The sequence below is a fragment of the Leptonychotes weddellii genome, chromosome 5 (assembly GCF_054177405.1).
Source record: "Leptonychotes weddellii isolate Sample4059 chromosome 5, ASM5417740v2, whole genome shotgun sequence".
Lineage (NCBI taxonomy): Eukaryota > Metazoa > Chordata > Mammalia > Carnivora > Phocidae > Leptonychotes > Leptonychotes weddellii.
This window is the reverse complement of record NC_138373.1, coordinates 14,067,770-14,085,076: the sequence shown is the minus strand read 5'-3', so window position 1 is coordinate 14,085,076 and position 17,307 is coordinate 14,067,770. Positions and strand designations below refer to the sequence as shown.

Here is a 17,307-nt window from a genome sequence, read left to right as displayed (position 1 = left end):
TTCCTCAAAAAGTTGAAAATAGAGCTACCCTATGACCCAGCAATTGCACTACTGGGTATTTACCCCAAAGATACAAACGTAGTGATCCGAAGGGGCACCTGGACCCCAATGTTTATAGAAGCAATGTCCACAATAACCAAACTATGGAAAGAGCCCAGACGTCCGTTGACAGATGAGTGGATAATGAAGATGTGGTATATATGCACAATGGAATATTACACAGCCATAAAAAAATGAAATCTTGCCATTTGCAATGATGAGGATGGAACTAGAGGGGTATTATGCCAAGCGAAATAAGTCAGTCAGAGAAATACAATTATCATATGATCTCACTGATACGCAGAATTTAAGAAATAAGGCAGAGGATTATAGGGGAAGAGAGGAAAAAATGAAACAAGACAAAATCAGAGAGGGAGACAAACCATAAGGGACTCTTAATCTTAGGATACAAACTGAGGGTTGTTGGAGGGGAGGGGATGGGGTGGCTGGGTGATGGACATTGGGGAGGGTATGTGTTGTGGTGAGTGCTGTGTGTTGTGTAAGACTGATGAATCACAGACCTATACCCCTGGAAAAATAATATATGTTAGTAATTTAAAAAATTTAAAAACAAACAGCTTTATCCTCACATCCCTTTGGCCTCCAAGTCTCTCCTCCCACACACAAATTCACTGAGGAATTTGGCCCTTGGCTCAGGCCCCTTCTCCATCCCACTTCTTGTCCCTGTGAATAGCATCCCCATCCTGGGCCTCAGTTCTGTGACCTCTAGTCCTTTTTCTTCCCATGGTTGCTTATTTACTGGATCACACTCTAGATTCTTTATTTTCTGAAACCATGCTACCTCTGAGATTCCTCCCAGACGACAATCTCCTCCTACTTTCCCTGTCCCTATTTATTATAAACTTGATCCCTTACTACCCTGAAGCTCCATTTCCTCTTCTCTCCCCATTTTTCTGAATCTAGCAGTCCTCATCTCATTTTTCAGGAAACCATTCTTCCACCAATGCCCTGCCTCTCCCTGGGGTCACCCACCACCCCATAGCTTTTCTTCTGGGGCATCTCCACTCCTGCCTCCCCTTTTGTCTTCCTCACTTGCTGCTACACCACCTCTCCCTCGGGAAATCTCCCCCTCTGAAGCCCCCAAACCTGACCTGGGAATGAGACCACCTCCCTCTTTGCTGTTCCCAAACACAGGTGCACAAACTCTTTCTATTCTAAGGACTCATCTGCCAGTAGCTCTACAGAAGGAGAAGGGAAACTGAGTTAACAAATGTGGGCACGTTACTGAGTTCCAGCTCTCATGGGCACTGGTTTCTAGCTCCTGCTCTTATTTCTTTTTTTTTTTTTTAAAGGTTTTATTTATTTGACAGAGAGAGAGACAGCGAGAGAGAGAAGCAGGCTTCCCGCGGAGCAGGGAGCCCGATGCGGGGCTCGATCCCAGGACCCTGGGATCATGACCTGAGCCGAAGGCAGACGCTTAACGACTGAGCCACCCAGGCGCCCCTCCTGCTCTTATTTCTGAGCCTTTCCTCCAAACGTCTTTCAGAGGACTTGCCTGAATTGGCCACCAGATAGATGATGTAGCCCCTCAACCTCCAGTGAACAGCTTGAAAATCCCAAGTGGCTTTGAAGGGGCTCATTCCTCCCTGTCCTGGAATAAGCCCCCTAGGGCATTTCTTCCTGTCTGCAAATGCTAAATCCAGCCTTTTTTATCTTCATTCTAGGATATTTCAGGGAGGCTAAACGTGTCCTTCTTAAAACTTAGCAATGTCCCAGTAAAGCCCATGACAAGACTGGCGCTTCCCAATTGCCCTGCACCCCACCTGTGGGATTCTGGAGAGCTGGAAAAAGGAGCAGGCAGTATGTGCCTGTGAGTGAGACTCCGAAGCAGCAGGAGACTCGGGAAGGAGGGCAAACCATGTGTGGAAGGCTGCCTTGAGTAAAATTTTCCTCTGCAAAGGCTCTCTCCAGGACAAATATGAGTTCCTTGCAGAGGTAGATGAACCCTGAAGCTAAAAGTTTAAGTTGCAGGGGCCCTCACTTGCCAAAGCCCCTTCTAAGTCCCTAAGAGGTTCCCATGGTGTCCCATTCCCTCCACCACCTCTGATTTCAGCCAGAGTTGAAGTCCCTGAAAGCTCAGTTACCAATGACCAATTTCCTGAAAGCTCAGGCTCACCCCCTGCTGATGGCATCTCACCTGGAGCTCTACATTGCTAAATTCTGCTTTTTCAAGAGATTTGAGAAGTGAGGGTGAAACGGGTATTAATAATCTGGAGACACTGTCATCCAAAGGATGAGAGGAAGCACTTGCTGCCACACCTCCTCTCCCTCGGGAAATCTCCCCCTCTGAAGCCCCCAAACCTGACCTGGGAATGAGACCAGCTCCCTCTTTGCTGTTCCCAAACACAGGGAACAAACTGGAAAGTTTGATGGCTCCAAACAAAACAGTGGGCAAAACTGCCATCAGGGCAACAAAGTGGCCTGAAGAAACAAATGTTCTAGTGATGAAACTCCCACACATATAAACCGATAAATCAACGAGTGTTGGAAAAAGAGTAATTTGATTGCATAATTATGTGGCTCAGTACCAATGTAGCAACTATTATTAAATGCATTTGAATTGCTCTTGTGCGCATGCCTTAATTTCAGATTGATTTTGTATTCTTTCTCGGCATTAACCATATCACTTTTCAAATATGATGGTATCTTAGTCTGCTCAGGCCGCCATAATAAAATACCCCCAGACTGGTGCCTTAAACCACGGAAGTTTATTTTCTCACAGTTCTGGAAGCGAGAAGTCCAAGATCAAGGCTTTGGCTGATTTGGTTTCTGGTGAGAGCCCTCTTCCTGGATTGCAGACCGCCAGCTTTCCGCTGTGTTCTCGCATGGCCTTTCCTCAGTGTGTGCACACACAGAGAGACAGAGAGCTTTCTGGTGTCTCCTCTTTAAGGACATCATCCTATCAGATCAGGACCCCACCCTTATGGCCTCATTTAACTTTTATTACTTCCTGACTCCAGATTAGACACAATGGGGATTACAGCCCCAACATATGAGCTTTGGGGAGACACAGACATTCAGTCCATAACAGAAGGGAATAAAGCTGGGGGAAAAAAAGAAAAAGAAAAGAAATAGGAAAAGATTGGCAGAAGCTTCAAAATGCCAAAACTCTCATTATATCACAATGTAAATTAAAAATCTAATGATCCATATGTTTATTGTAAACCTTCATCTTATATTTCATTAAGAAAACGGGAGAAGCAGAGATTGGAGTAATGAATCTAGAAGCCAAGGAATGCCAAGGATTGCTGGCGGCTGCCAGAAGCTAAGCGAGAAGTACGGAATGGATGTTTCCTCAGAGCCTCCAGAAGGAACCAACTCTGCCAACACCTTGATTTCAGACTTCTGGCCTCCAGATCTGTGAGGTAATAAATTTTTGTTGTTTTAAGTCAAGGAAGGAAGGAAGGGAGAGAAGGAAGGGAAGGAAAAGGAAGAAATAATAAAATAAATAAAAAATAACATAAAATAAAATAAAACCTTTCTAAGATGGGAAGCCCTCACCTTCCTTCCACCACCAAATCTACCCACCCCCTTGCACCTGCCACCACATTCTCTGCCTGCATTCCTACTACCCTGGATGAATTGCACCTGTTCCCATTACAGTCCAGCCCCTCCGTGTAGGCTCAGAATCCCATCTCTTCATGCCTTCTCAAGGACTTCCTCTCAGTGACCCCTCCTTCTCAGGCATTGACAGTGTTTGTCCTGCTTTTGGATCATTTCTGTGTAGCACTCAAACATGTTCTAGATCTCTTATCATGAAAAGTGTTCTCCCTTGATCCCGAGTTCCTCTCCATAGCAAAACTTATCAGAAGGATTTTCTGTGCTCAATGTTGCCAGATTTTTCCATTCTCTTTACTCTCAACCTACTCCAGTCAGGGTTAACACTCCACAGAAACTGCTCTTGGCATGATCACCAATTATTTTTGTGTTGTTAGATCCATACTACTTTGCAGTCTTCTTACCCTCCGTAACCTTTGACTTGGTTATTCAAGTCAACACTCCCCTAGGTTTCTGTGAAGCTCCATGTTCTTGCTTTGCCTCCTGCCTCACTAACCAGTTCTTCTTAGCCTCCTCTACTGGCTCCTTCTCTTCTGACTGATCTTTAAACGTTGGAGTGTCCTAGGGTTCTTTATCTATATTCTCCCCCCACCAAATTATCCCATCTATTCTCATGGCTTTATATACTATTTATATAATGATAAAATTTCCTGAGATTCACGTCCTTGTGTAATCTCCTCCCATATCATATCAGGGTTAGTCTGTGAGATCAAGAAAAGATGACAGAGGGCGCCTGGGTGGCTCAGTCGTTAAGCGTCTGCCTTTGACTCAGGTCATGATCCCAGGGTCCTGGGATCGAGTCCCACATCGGGCTCCCTGCTCGGCAAGAAGCCTGCTTCTCCCTCTCCCATTCCCCCTGCTTGTATTCCTGCTCTCGCTGTCTCTCTCTCTGTCAAATAAATAAATAAAATCTTTAAAAAAAAAAAAAGAGAAGATGACAGAAATGATGATATGTTGCTACTAAGACTAGGTCATAGTGTGGTTTCGGCCTCTTGCTCCCTCTTGGATCTCTTGCTGGAGAAGCTAGCTGCCAAGTCCTGAAGGACATTGAAGTACCCTATGGTGTTGCATGTGCCTCTTGCCAATAGCCAGCAAGGAACTCAGGCCTCCTGCCAATAGCCTTCTATGTTCGCCATCTTAGAAATGGATCCTCCAGCCCCATCAAGCTTTCGAGTGACTGCAGCGCCAACTAACACCTTGACTGCAACTTTATGAGAGCCCCAAAACCAGAATTACCCAACTAAGCCACTCCCAAATTCCTGACCAACAGAAACTGTGAGATATAAAATGTTTGTTGCTTTAGGCTACTAGGTTTGGGGTAATTTGTTATGCAACAATAGACAACTAATACAGCCCCTAAGCTTACATCTCTAGCCTTGTCCACTCCACATTGCTCCAAATTCATATATCAAAGTACTGCCTGATATCAACCCTTAAATATCCAAAAGCATCTCAAAATTAACAGGGGAAAACCAAAAGTCTTGATTTGGAAAACCCCACTACCACTCAGTTTCTACTTCGGGAAAATTCTCCATCTCAGTAACTGTGAGCAGAAGGAGTTAGAGGTCTCCGGAAAAATAAAGACAAGACATAGTTTTCTTGACATAAGAAGTCTTTTTAGGCCCCCAGCCATCTTGAGATCTATGCTTCACAAGCACTACTCGCCCACAGCACATTTCTTGCAGAGCTTCCTGGCATATGTTGAAATTGCAGAAGAATAGACCCCAGGAGAAGATTTTAAGGGAACAAAAAATGTAAGAACGAATAGCCACTGTTGGGGACAGCGTGATCATATCAGGCACAATAAATCCATGATAAAACTCCCAGCTCTGATTCAAAGGTGTGAAGACTGACCCGATAAACATTCTTGAGTTATCTTTGCAGGATCTGAACCCTTTTGAGCACTCATACCCGACCAACTAGAGCCAGAGAATTGATGATGGTGACCCTTGCTGGCCCTGTGACTTCAACCTGGACTCTGTCACCTAAACATGACTTTTGCCCCAACTCCATGCTGAATCCCCCATGGCACAAGCCTCTTCATAAATATGTATGTGCCCTTGACCTAAAAATGCCCCAGTTTTGTTCAAGGAGTCACTGCTTTGGGAAATATCCCTGATGTTCTCCTTTACTTGTTGCAGGTAAAAACTCTGCTTTTTCCTATTTTTTGGCTTGGTTGTGTCTTTTGACTCAACACCCACCAAGAGATGAACCCAGTTTCGGGTAACATAACCACTCAGTTTCTGAGGCCAGAAACCTAGGAGTTACTGATTCCTTCTTTTCCCTCACCTTCCACATCCAATCTATCAGCTCTACTTCCAAAATTAATCTTGCCTATGCTTACTTGTTTCCAACTATATTGCTACAGCCTTGTCCAGACAACCAGCATCTTCACCTGGACGGATCTCCCTTTTTCCATACGTACCCATCCCACAAGAGCAACCACAGTGAATGGTCTTTATTAAGATTATACCATGTCACCTGGCTAAAACCTTCCAGTGGTTTCCCATTACACTTTGGAATAAAACTCAAACTCCTTACCACGACCTACGAGGCCTTGTGTGACCCAGCCCGGCTAGCTCTCATTCATTCATTCTCCAAACATTGAACCATTTTTCTGTTTCTCAAATACTTCAAGCCCATTCCTGCCTTACAGACTTTACACATATTTCTTCCATAGTTTCTCCTTTCTCATTCTGACCTCAGCAAAAATGTCACCTCCTCATTAAGTCCTCCTCTACCTACTTCAAAATGCAATGATAATAACTAACCATGGTAGTCATTAGTGCTGGTCACCAAATATTTCCGGTTCTCCCCCTTTCTTTTTTTTTTTTTTAAGATTTTATTTTATTTATTTGAGAGAGAATGAGATAGAGAGAGAGCATGAGAGGGGGGAGGGTCAGAGGGAGAAGCAGGCTCCTCGCTGAGCAGGGAGCCCGATGCGGGACTTGATCCTGGGACTCCAGGATCATGACCTGAGCCGAAGGCAGTCGCTTAACCAACTGAGCCACCCAGGCACCCCTGGGTCTCCCGATTTCTAGACACACGGTCTTGCCCTTCCAAAGTTAGGTATGACAATGTAACTATTTTTACTAAATGGAATGTAAATAGCAGAAATTTTAAGAGCCAGTGTCTAATTTGCCACATCCCTTTTTCCTGACTTGGTCAGATCATGGAAACATGAGTCAAAATTAAGTTTCCATCAGCCTGAGTTGCTGAGTGACTTAGGGTGATCAGTGTTCCCCTTCTAACCTGTGATGGATGTGTGGCAGGAGTGAGAAATAAACCTTTATTGTTTCAAACAACTGAGCTTTTGGAGCTGTTTGTTACCACAGCATAACTAACCTAACCTGACCGATACACTATGTGCCACATGCTGGGTGCTTTACATGTATTAACTTATTTACTTCTCACAATGACCCTATGAAGTAGATGCTATTATTATTCCCATGTTATTAACGCAGTGACTGAGGCACAGCCAAGTTAAGAAACTTTTCTAATACCATAGAGCTAATAACAGGCAGAGGTGGAATTTAAACTTAACCAATCTGGTTCCAGATTTATACTTGTAGTCACTCTGTAGTACCACTTCTCAAAGACTTTCAAACTCATGTTTGAACACGAATTGACAGAGTTATGGGTTTTATTATACATTCATACATATATAGAGAAAAAGGGAACTGTCAGTTTTTATCCTCAGGGTTGACAAATATATATATGAATACAAGTATTTACATCTTTTAGGAATACAGAGATGTTACTTGATATTTCAATTATTTTATTTTAGTTTTTTAAAAGATTTTATTTTTTATTTTTTGAAAGATTTTATTTATTTATTTATTGGGAGGGGACAAAGGGGAAGGGAGAGGGAGAGAATCTCAAGCAGATTCCCCACTGAGCACAGAGCCCCACGTGGGGCTCAATCTCGTGACCCTGAGATCATGACCTGAGCCAAAACCAAGAGTTGCTCCTTAACTGACTGAGCCACCCAGGCTTCCCAAAAGATTTTATTTGTAAGTAATCTCTACACCCAAGGTGGGGCTCGAACTTACAACCCCAAGATCAAGAGTTTCATGCTCTACTGACTGAGCCAGCCAGGAGCCCCTGCTATTTTTAATATCAACATCAGGGCAGCAGTTATGAAATACAACAACCAATTAAAGTAACAGGTATTTTAGAGATTAGAGATTATTTCTACAAGATCTAAAAATAGTCTCTAAAGTTCGACTGTCTTAAAAAGTTCTTCCCCCACCTTTCAGAAATACTTCCAAGGACAGTTTTTGTTGTTGTTGTTTGTTTGTTTTTTTATTATTTAAGACAGGGTCGCCTGGGTGGCTCAGTCGTTAAGTGTCTGCCTTCGGCTCAGGTCATGATCTCGGGGTCCTGGGATTGAGCTCCGCATCGGGCTCCCTGCTCAGTGGGAAGCCTGCTTCTCCCTCTCCCACTCCCCCTGCTTGTGTTCCCTCTCTTGCTGTGTCTCTCTTTGTCAAATAAATAAATAAAATCTTTAAAAAAATTATTTAAAACAAATTCTGGAGGTATAGTTTACTGTAATAAAATGCACACCCATTCTAAGTGTACAGTTCATAAGACTTGGCAAATGTACAAACCTGAGTACCCACCACCACTATCAAAATATAGAACTTTCCCACTACTCCAGGCAGGTCCCTCTGACCCTTCCCAGTCAATCCTACCCTTACCCCTGGCCCCAAGCAACCACTGATCTGCTTTGTGTCCCTATAGGTTAGATTTGGCTTCTCTGGAGTTTCACACAAATAGAATTATACAGGATGATTTTTGTGTCTAGCTTCTTTCACTCAGCATAATGTTTTTGAGATTCCCCATGTTACTTTATAAATCAGTGTCTCCTTTCCAAGCACAGCTTTTAGTAACAGAAAACAGAACAAGTTTCAGTTCTGGATGGAACTTTCATACATATTCTCAATTCCCACACTTCATTTAGGTAAGATTCTTTGAACCAATTTTATGACATGGAGTGGCGTCTCCGCATCTGCAGTTGCTGGAAAGAGGAGACATACTCTTCCTGAAACCCCTTTTCTCCTGCAGCATTCTCAAGACCCAATATCAGCTTTCCACCACCACCTAAAGAAAAGAGCTCAAAACCGACCATACGGGAAGGAGAAAAGCAGAAGATGATTTTAAACGAGAGGTATAAGGGGCATGGAATATTCTTCTCTAATACACCTGATATAAATTAGCACCCTCTCCACGTCTCCCTGATTTATCCCTGACACTGGCCGCAGTCTGAAGTGACCCCGCTCATTTCTTTCTCTGAATACCTGTGGTGGACCGGATAACCATTCACTGACAGCAACATCCGTCCCTGGGAGAGGAGTCTACTCTGGCAGCCCCAGGAAACCACACGTAGCCACGTGAGGCGCTTTGGCCAGATCTGTCCACGCTGGTACATGTAGCTCTAGCTCATGCATTTAATTGCTGGAGAGGATTCTACCGTGCGAATACACCACCGCTGATTTTGCCCTTACCCTATTCAGCACTTAGGCTGTTTCCATTCTTCACGTTCACCATCAACACCGCAACATACGTTCCTCAGATGACTCCTGACGTTGTGCTCACATGTGAGACTGTGCCTGGGCGTGTTCTAGGCCTGGAGCTGCAGGGTGGAGGGTCTGTTCATCTCCCCCTTCACTGGGCATCTTGAGGGCTCTCCAGGGGGGTTGTACCCATGGGCGCTTGTACTTCCTGCTACCCCAGGGAAGGGAAAATGGAAGCCCTCAGCCGCGAGCTCTGCCCTTGAGCCAGGGGCAGGCCCTGGGGCTCCCCATCCACCCCTTCCGCTTGTGTCTGGTCCGCAAAGAGGTCTCACTTACTTTAATCTTGACGAGATCTTTCGGGGTCTTTCTCTTTTTGTGTTTTATTCACCGTTCTTGTACATCTGAAGCACAGAGTCACTTTGCTATGTGACTGTCAGTCTGTCTGTCTTAAGCTACTTTTCTGGGTGTCTCTCCCATCCCTCCGTGCACTCCAACTTGTACACCTGCCTCTTGGGCCCAGAAGTACTTTCCCAGGCTTGTCTTGGAGGCTTAGCATTCTTTGTCCTGTTCTCCGGGTCATCTTTCTAAGCTTGGTTTGGATGCCAGCTCTTTTGTTTCCTCCCAGTCAGAAGGAACCTCTCCCTTGTCCTTCTTCTGGGACAGCTACTGTGACTACATTTGTACTCAGGGGCCTGCACTGGAGTCCTGGCTGTCTTGGTTTAGCCGGACTATGGCTTTCTGGCAACTGATCCCTCTCCTTGCTCCATGATCTCCATCCCATGGGTCCTGCCCCCCAGATGAGAACATACAGAGCATCACTGGGGCACCTGGGGTGTGTGGGGGTGCCTGCTGCATTCCTATTGCTCGATGACAATAGTGATATAGTAATCCCTGTGATCAGGCACTCTGTGAAGGGAGCCTTACAGCTCTGAAAGACTGTAAAATGGCTCTGTCTCTGTTACAGATGTGGAAATTGAGGTTCAGAGAGGTAAAATGACTTACTCAAGGTAATACACCCAAGACTGCATTTACCATTGTTGATGGCACATTCACTTCTTTTCCCAAATGACCCTACATCCAAAGGACTTTCTGATGTCTAGGACAGAAAGTACTAATAGAGTATGCTTCCCCCTGTGGTGGGGTGCAGCAACACCAAATGTCCCTGCAAAGATTGTATGGTCACAGCCTTGAGCTTAACTAGCAAGTCACAGGATACTCAGCTGATCAGAACACAAGTTTGAGACTTCCTATTTTTTTTTTTAAAGATTTTATTTATTTATTTGAGAGAGTGAGCAAGTGAGAGAGCATGAACAGGGGAAGGAGCAGAGGGAGAGGGAGAAGCAGACTCTCCACTGAGCAGGGAGCCCAACACGGGGCCCGATCATGACCCAAGCCAAAGGCAAACACTCAACTGACTGAGCCACCCAGGTGCCCGAGACTTCCTGTTTTGTTTTTGTTTTTTTTCCAATAGATAAATTTTATTGCATTTAAACAATACCTCAAATAGGTCTTGGGACTCATTTGGCATCTTCTTGTTTCTCTAGATGACAACCTCAGACCTTTTTCACTAGCCCACTGATCGGTTCCTTTCTGAGAGACAGATAGCATCTAAAAATTTTCTGATGTCCTGGTGATTAACTGTTGTAGCTTGCTGAATCAAAGAAGGTGAATTTGTACAAGTTCAATGCCAGTAACTTTCTCGGCTTGAGATACTGACCAAGCAATACCTGGCCTCATTTGAACCAGCAGATAGATTTTTTTCATCCAAGAATTTTCAGATTTTTAAAAAGATTTTATTTATTTATTTATCAGAGAGAGAGAGAGAACACAAGCCGGGTAAGGGGCAGAGGGAGAAGCAGACTCCTCGCCAAGCAGGGAGCCCGATGTGGGACTCGATCCCAGGACCCCGGGACCACTACCCAAGCTGAAGGCAGATGCTCACCCAACTGAGCCACCCAGGTGTTTTTGTTAATTTTCAGATTTTAACAAGAGACCTGCTCTCCTGAATAAAGACATAAATGGGGAAGTGAGCACACACAGACTTCATCTTAATGGAACCCCAGTGGAACACCCTTGTTCATGTGCTATATTTGACTACAGACTGCCTGAACCCCCGCCAGTTCCTCTTTGTTTGTCAGACCAGAGCCTCTCAAATTTCTTTCCAAGGAGGCTGATTTCTACACTGATGACATCCCTCCACAGGATTCCGCTGGGCTTTTTACAGTAACTGTCCCTTCAGGGTGATGACGTTTTCTGGAATGTAGATAGTCTAGTTACTGAAAATGGTCTTCATTCTCACAGTGTGTTCAGCAAAGAGAGCACCCTAATGTTTATTTTTTTAAACAGTTTTGTTGAGATATAATTCAAATACCACATAATTCATCCACTTACAGTGTACAACACAATAGTTTTAGTATATTACCAGATGTGCGTGACCATCATTGCAATTAAGTTTGGAATATTTTCATTACCTCAAAAGGAAACTCTGTGCTCTTTGCTTTCTATACTTCTGTCCCGCCCATCTAGTGCTAAGCAGCCACTAATCTATTTTTTGTCTCTATAAATTTGGCTAGTCCAGGTGTTTTATGTAAATGGAATTATATATGTGGTCTTTTGCCTCTTAATGTTTTAAAATAAATGTGTTTATACTGTAATTCTGCTCTGTGAAATTCAAAATTTAAAATCAGCGTTTTTAGCTCTGTGACTTCATACATTTTTTTCAAGATTAGAACATTACAGCAAATACAGAATTAAATTTTCTCCTCCCATCCCTGAAAAAAATGCCCAGAAGCTTTTTTTTTTTTCTTTAAGAGTTCACTCCGTGGGTGGGGGAGGGTGGGAGGTGGCGCCTGGGTGGCTCAGTTGGTTAAGCCTTGGCCTTTGGTTCAGGTCATGATCTCGAGGTCTTGGGATCGAGCCCCACATCCGGCTCCCTGTGTCAGCAGGGAGTCTGCTTCTCCCTCTCCCTCTGCTCCTCCCCCCTGCTCGGTGCTCGCTCACTCTCCCTCTCTCTCAAATAAATAAATCATTCTTTAAAAAAAGAAGGAAAAAATAACCCAGGGAATTAGGATGTCTTGAACTTTTTTTTTTTTTTAAGATTTTATTTATTTATTTGACAGAGAGAGACAGCGAGAAAGGGAACACAAGCAGGGGGAATGGGAGAGGGAGAAGCAGGCTTCCCGCGGAGCAGGGAGCCCGATGCGGGCTCAACTAGGTCCCTGCTCCCACAATACACCCTTTCCTTAGCAAAAATGACAATCTTGTGTCTCAAATATTGGGCAGGAATCATACAATTCTAGGACATGACCCAGAAGTGAGCTGCTGTTGCAATGTAAACTCAGGGAGTTTAGATGGTCTAAGGAGGAAGGTGGCTCTGGAGACCTCAGTATGAATTCTACTGGGGGAATCTCAAATGAGTGGGACGGGGGTCGTTTTGGCTGAGCTGGAGTAGACGCGAAGCAGAAAAAAAGGTCCAGTGCCAAAGAGAGACCCGATTTACAATAAAAGAGCAAGAGGGGGGGAAAACACAAAAACAGGCTGAAATGGTAACAAGAGGCTTTGAAGTTGTGTTTGGAACAAGAACACAGTGACCGGCTGCCTGCAGCTTCCTATTTCCATCTCACCTGTCTGGGAGGATGATCTTCAGATCAGAAATGGAAGAATGAATGTTGGTAAAGGAATCTGAAAGCCCAGGGTAGTGGGTTGAATAGTGTCTTCTCCGAACCCCAATTCATGTCTACCCACGACTTCAGAATGTGACTGTATTAGTTTTCTAAGATTGCTGTAACAAAGTATCACTCTAGCAGCTTTCTGGTGGATTCTTTGGGATTTTCTAAATATAGAATCCCACCATCCATGAACAGACATAGTTCTACCTCTTTCCAATTTGGGTGTCTTTTATTTCTTTCTCTTGTCTAATTGCTCTGGCTAGAACTTTCTGTACAATATTGAATAACAGCAGTAAAAGCAGTCATCCTTGTCTTGTTCCTTATCTTAGGGGGATGACTTTCAGTCTATGAATATGATGTTAACTGTGGATTTCTCATCGATGCCCTTTATCTAGCAAATAATCAATATTTAAATTTTTTTGTCCACATTGAGATACGATGTATTCAGAATGCCTTAATTATTAATAAGGCAATGTGTTACAATACCAATAAAAAAGATTATTGTAATTGTGTAATTAAATAAATGCCCTTTATCATGTTGAGGAAATTTCCCTTTATTCCTACCTTTCTGAGAGTTTTTTATTTTTTTAAAGATTTTATTTATTTATTTGACAGAGAGAGACAGCGAGAGAGGGAACACAAGCAGGGGGAATGGGAGAGGGAGAAGCAGGCTTCCCGTGGAGCAGGGAGCCCGATGCGGGACTCGATCCCAGGACCCTGGGATCATGACCTGAGCCGAAGGCAGACACTTAATGACTGATCCACCCAGGCGCCCCGAGAGTTTTTTAAAAATTGAAGTATAGTTGGCAAAAATATGGAATCCTTCACAAATGTGCATGTCATCCTTGCACAGGGGTCATGCTCATTTTCCCTATATCATTCCAATTTTAGTATATGTGCTGTTAAAGTGAATATAATGTTTCTGAGAGTTTTTATCATAAAACGGTGTTGGATTTTTTTTTTTTAAAGATTTTTATTTATTTGAGAGAGAGCACATGAGAGGGGGGAGGGTCAGAGGGAGAAGCAGACTCCCTGCCGAGCAGGGAGCCCGATGCGGGACTCGATCCCGGGACTCCAGGATCATGACCTGAGCCGAAGGCAGTCGCTTAACCAACTGAGCCACCCAGGCGCCCCAAAATGGTGTTGGATTTATCAAATGCCTTTTCTGCTCCAATCAAGATGAAGATATGCTTTTGTTTTCTTCATTCTATTAAAGTGTTACATTGATTGATTTTCTTATGATGAATCACACCCTTGCATTCCTGGGATAAATTCCATTTGGTCATGGTGAATAATTCTTTTAATATGTTGTTAGATTCAATTTGCTAACATCTTGTCAAGGATTTTTGCATCTATATTCAAAAGGGATACTAATCTATAATCTTCTTTTCTTGTGATGTCTTTATCTGGCTTTGGTATCAGGGTAATGCTGGCCTCCTAGGATGAGTTAGGAAGTGCCCCCTCCTCTTCAAGTTTCCAGAAGAGTTTGAGAAGGATTGCTGTTAATTCTTTAAATGTTTGGTAGAATTCACCTGTGAAGCCATCTGGTCTAGGACTTGTTGGGAGATTTTTGATGACTGATTCAATCTCTTGTTAGAGGTGTGTTCAGATTTTCTTCTTGAGTCAGTTATGTAATTTGTGTGTTTCAAGGAATTTGTCCATGTCTTCTAGGTTATTTCATTTGTTGGTGCACAACTACTTATAGTATTCTCTTATAATCCCTTTTATCTCTATAAGCTCAGTAATAATGTTCCCATTTTCACTTCTGATTTTCATTATTTGTATCTTCTTTTTCTGTGTAAGTCTATGCTGTGGTCTAAAGATTTGTGTTCCCTCAAAATTCAAATGGCAAATCCTAATGCCCAATGTGATGGTATTAAGAGGTGGGGCATTGGGGGGTGATTAGGTCATGAGGGCAGAGTCCTCATTCATGGGAGTAGAGCCCTTATAGAAGAAGAGGCTTCAGAGAGCAACCTCACCCCTAACAGCATGCGAGGATACAACGACAAGTCTGTGAACCGGAAAAGGCCCTCATCCAACCATGCTGGCACCCTGATCTTGAACTTCCAATCTCTAGGGCTATAAGAAACAGTTTCTGTTGTATATAAGCTATCCAGTCTGTGGTATTTTGGTATAGCAACCTAAACAGACTAGGATAGTCTTGCTAAAAGTTTATCAATATTGTCAATCTTCACAAAGAACAAACTTTTTGTTTCTATGATTTTTCCTTTCAAAAATTTTTTTGGGGAGGTGACACAATTTAACCCGTAACAGTGGGTTTATTTGAACATAGGGCCTTTGCAGATATAATTAGTTAAGATGAGGTCATATTAGATTAGGATGAGCCCTAAATCCAGTGACTGATGTCCTTCTACATTGCCTCCAACAGTGCACAACTGCTCTAACTTCTCCACATCACTGTCAACACTTGCCATTTTCTGGTTGTTGATAGTAGCCATCCTACTGGGTGTAGTTTTGATCTGCATTTCCCTATTGATTAGTGATATTAAGTATCTTTTTATGTGCTTATTGGCCTTTTGTATATCTTCTTTGGAGAAATGTCTGTTCAAGGCCTTTCCCCATTTTTGAATCAGGTTGTTTGTTTTTTTGTGGTTGAGTTAGAGTTAGCTATAGGTTCTGGATATTATTTCCTTAACAGATATATGATTTACAACTATTTTCTCCCATTCTGTGGGTTGCCTTTTTACTCTGTCACTAGTGTCTTTTGATACACAAAATTCTTAAGTTTTCATCAGGTCAATCTATTTTTTTCCTTTGTTGCCTATGCCTTTGGGTCATATCCAAGAAATCATTGCCAAATTCAATGTCCTGTAGCTTTTTTGCTGTGGTTTCCTCCAAGGGTTTTATAGTTCTAGGTCTTATATTTAGGTCATAGATCCATTTTAACATGGTGTTCAGTAAGGGTCCAACTTCATTTTTTGTACATGTATATTCAGTTTTCTCAACACCATTTATTGAAGACTACCTTTCCCCACTGAATGGTTTTAGCACCTTGTTGAAAATTGTTGGACCATGTATGTGAGGATTTGTTTCTAAACTCTATTCTATTAGTCCATATGTCTGTCTTTATGCCAGTACCACACTGTTTTGATTACTGTAACTTTGTGGTAGGTATTGAAATCAGGAAGTTTGAGATCCCCAACTTTTTTCTTTCTTTTTTTCCCCCACTATTGTCTTGGTCCCTTGGGACTCCATGTGAATTTTAGTATGGGTTTTGCTATTTTTCTAAAAACATCATTTGGATTTTGATTTTAAAAACTGCATTAAACCTATAGATTACTCAGCATCCATGAACATGGGATGTCTTACTTTTTTCTTTTAATGTTTTCTTCAATTTCTTTTCAGCAGTGTTTTCTAGTTTTTAATTGTACAAATCTTTCACCTCTTTGGTTAAGTAATCCTATGTATTTTATTCTTTTTGATGCTATTGTAAATAAATGTTCCTCCTTTTTTGGATTGTTCAGTGTTAGTGTGTAGAAATGCAACTGATATTTGTGTGATGCCTTGTATCTTGCTATTTTGCTGCATTTATTACTTCTAACAGTTTTTTGGTGAAATCTTTTGGATTTTCTGCATATAAGGTCATATTGTCTGTGAACAGAAATAATTTTTTCAAATTGGATGCTCTTTATTTCTTTTTCTTGCCTGATGGCTCTGGTTAGGACTTCCAGGACTATGTTGAAGGGCATCCTTATCTTGTTCCTGATCTTAGAGGAAAAGCTTTCCATCTTTCACCCTTGAGTATGATGTTTATATAGGTATTATGTTGAGTTAGTTTCCTTCTATTTCTAGTTTATTGAGTGTTTTAATCATGAATGGGTGTTGAATTTTGTCAAGTGCTTTTTCTGCATCTATTGAAATGATCATATGGGGTTTCTTTCCTTCATTCAGTTAGTGTGTTATATTACACTGATTGATTTTTATATGTTGAACAATCCTTGCACTCTAGGGGGAAATCTCACTTGGTCATGGTGTATAATCCTTTTAATATGTTACTATTACTGGGGCACCTGAGTGGCTCAGTTGGTTAAGTGTCTGCCTTTGGCTCAGGTCATGATCTCAGGGTCCAGGAATCAAGCCCTGTGTTGGGCTTCATGCTCAGTGGAAAGTCTGCTTCTCCCTCTCCCTCTGCCCTTTCCTTTGCTTGTGCTCTCATGCTCTCTCTCTCATATAAATAAAATCTTTTTAAAATATGCTACTATTACTTTTAAAACTGTGGCATATTGTATTTAGTTTTCAAAAAAGGATTTCTTGAAGGAATGGTCAGCACTGTCTAGAAGGTCAGAGAGGTCAAGTAGGACTGAAGGGAATTTAGTTATTAAGAGGTTTTTGTTAAACTCATACATTCTTAGTGACACCATTCATAATCCAAAAAGTGGAAACAATCCAAATGTCTATCATTAATGGTTAAACAAAATATGGTATGTGCATATAATTGAGTATTATTCAGCCATAAAAAGGAAAGAAATTCTGATACATGCTAC

At 42.4% G+C, this 17,307-nt stretch overlaps 1 non-coding gene across 1 annotated transcript; it reads right to left on the bottom strand.

The window, feature by feature from the left end:
- Window positions 1–13,610: 13,610 nt before the first annotated feature.
- Window positions 13,611–13,717, bottom strand: LOC145721953 (U6 spliceosomal RNA). Its single transcript, XR_014145989.1, has one exon. It is a non-coding gene; the product is annotated as a U6 spliceosomal RNA (small nuclear RNA).
- Window positions 13,718–17,307: the final 3,590 nt, after the last annotated feature.